General features: G+C 33.3%; 1 long non-coding RNA gene across 1 annotated transcript; it reads left to right on the top strand.

The window, feature by feature from the left end:
• Nucleotides 1–323: 323 nt before the first annotated feature.
• On the top strand, nucleotides 324–2869 carry LOC133789749 (uncharacterized). The gene is made up of 3 exons (XR_009873680.1): nucleotides 324–353; nucleotides 1409–1515; nucleotides 2747–2869. It is a non-coding gene; the product is annotated as an uncharacterized LOC133789749 (long non-coding RNA).

The following is a 2869-nucleotide window of genomic DNA, read 5'->3' as shown; positions in this document are numbered from 1 at the left end:
TCATACTAATAGTAAAAGAGCGGATAAGCATCTCTTGGTCCATTTTTGCCACTTTTATCCTCATATTATTTTATATTTACTTTTTCCACTCTATAAAAATGTAGAATTTTTACATTACATACGACTGTTTTAGTAGCCACTGCCAGCAAAAAATAAATAAATAAAAGACATATGTTGACTAAGAGAATATTCTTAGTGCCAGCACTTAATCTACTTAGTGACTAAGAGAATATATATATGTGAGAAGGGTCTTTACTTATACCTTTTGTTCTTGTTTAGGTTGTCACAGAAAGCAGGTCTTCACAACATGGGTTATGGTTTTGATAGTGGTTCTCAAGATGGAAGAGATGAAGGTTAGTTTGATGCTAAGGGACTAAATTGTAATTTCATTGTGTGGTTCAATGTAGTTTTGCTATTCTTGTTTCTTGTGAAAACAAACAATTGGAGCTGCATAGGCAACTGGAAAACCAGTAAGATTTCATTGTGGGGTTTCCATAATGTCTATCGACTTTCTTTTAATTTTTGGTGTCTTTTCTCTAAGATACATGTATGACAACTTCAAACCATTATTTTCTTTTATAAGATGAAAATCACATATTCTTCCCTATATTTTGACTGTATCCCAAATGCTCGACCAATTTTCCATTCCGACATAATTTCTCTATCAAGCCATAGTGACTAGCAATTGATTCTTTCAAGCCTTATTTTGTTTAATAAAGAAGAATAAGGACGATTCATTAGTGATGGTTGGTACTTTCTTCAGCATTTACTAAACATGTTTATGGTATTTTTTTTTCTTTCTAAACTAGGCTCATTACCTAACCTTACAAATTTGAGGACTATAAAATTATAGCAATTGTTATGTAGGACCTTAGGTACCTATGAGGGACTCAAACCTTAAACCTTGCGGGAGCAAACTACATGCCTTACTGTTTGAGCTACTGCTTTTGGGCACATGTTTGTGTTATTTAGACCAATAGCCACCCTCAACTGTCTCATGGGTATGTTTATGTTATTTAGACCAATAGCTACCCTCAACTGTCTCGTTTAACCCTGAAATGGAGCTTTTTTGTTTCTGTCATTTTTTTTGGGAACCATATGAATTCTTATTTTCTTTCTATTTTGCTATTCTACTTATTTGGGTGTTTACATCAAAGTCATTTATAGTCCTCCGGTTATATTGAAGAGGTTTGGTATGGTCATTTATAGTCGTGTGTCTTACATTGAAGACTTTTGCATTGGATTTCAGTCTTTCGTGTGTATGAACTTTTAGGCCTATATAGGTCTATTATGTCTATGACTTTAAATTCCTATTTAACATTTGTACCATAATATTCAATTCAACATGTAAGATAAGTAGTTTCAATATATATGTATAAATGTTATTTTTTCTATTGTAATTTGGCAGATGATGAGGATGATTACGAAGAGGCTGGTGGTAGTAATCGGCTTTTGGGATTTATGTTTGGCAATGTTGATAACTCTGGCGACCTCGATGTTGATTACCTTGATGAGGTGATTTCTATTCTCACCTCACCATTGGTGTTGCCTGTATCTTTTTTCTTGATACTGGTTCCTCCTGTTTAACTATGTTTTTTTTTTCTTGTCGTAACAAATGTCAATGAGCATGACAATGGATTTAAGCTTATGATGTGATCTCTTGTGTATATTTTCTTATTTATGTGCATGTGCTAGTATTTGGCCCCAAATTCAGAGTCCAACTTTTATGGAGTTTCAGTTCTATCTATCTATTTTGGATTCTGTGGAGAGATTCTTGAATCTTTAATTTTAGTGTCAAGAGCATTGTGGCCTTGGACAAGATATCTAGAAATAAAGGGGGACCTGAGTGAGGAATTTAAAGTTAATGTGACCTTAGGGGGGGTAATGATAATGGAGATTTTGTTTGGGAAAAGAATTCCATTTTAGCACAGCTTGATATTTGCAGTATAAACTTTTGTAAAACATATTCTTCATTACCGTTTTTAGAAAAATTTAATGTAGGAGAAACCTATATGGGCTTTGGCAAAGGGAAGATGACAGTAGTAATGTGGAATTGTAAAACATGTCATTTTTGCTACTTATAACAGAGAGTTGTTACCTTGTATTGAAAAGAAGGATTTGTAATCATCATAATGAGAAACACTCGGGTTTTAAGCTTCTTTCTGGCCAATAGAAGTGGTTACTATGTTCTACATCTTTCCTGATTTTGATTGTTTTTAGTTGAATGAATGGATTGTTCAACTATCTGTTTTCCCTCACTGATTTCTTTTCCTTTTTTGGTCATGTGGAATTTTGTTTCCTATATAAGAAAAAGTGTCTTGGGCTTCTCTTTAGGCATTCTTGAAACATCAGAAAAAGGTCACCAACAAGGCAAATTTTAGGTGAAGTTAGGAGTACCTTGAGGCCATTTGTTTAATGTACATTTTTCAAGTAACTAGTGAACAATTTGACAATATTCTCTACTATTCTTACACTTTGGGTTGCTATAGTTTGCAGTAGTTTAATGTGGCTCTTAGGATGTAGCTAAGATGATTAATATTATATAAATATATATATTTTTCAAATCATCTCTGTTTCTTATCAAAAAAAAAAAAACACATCTTCTCAACATTTTACCTTTCATGCTACCCTTGGCCTACCTTTGAATGTGCTGAAGATCATTTTAATTTTTAGATCTTGTTCATGTTGCTTTTTTATAGTTTTCTTATCTCTAACCTTGATGCTGAATTGTGACTACATTTTTCAGGACGCGAAAGAGCATCTTTCTGCTCTGGCTGACAAGCTGGGGTCATCCTTAACAGATATAGACGTATGGAACTCAATCAATCCTATGTTTTCCTTAGTACTAGCTTTATTTGAGTTGAATAAT

This window comes from Humulus lupulus, chromosome 7 (assembly GCF_963169125.1).
Source record: "Humulus lupulus chromosome 7, drHumLupu1.1, whole genome shotgun sequence".
In the NCBI taxonomy this organism is placed as follows: Eukaryota; Viridiplantae; Streptophyta; class Magnoliopsida; order Rosales; family Cannabaceae; genus Humulus; species Humulus lupulus.
Note: the sequence above shows the minus strand (reverse complement) of the source record. Positions and strands in the feature narration are given on the sequence as shown.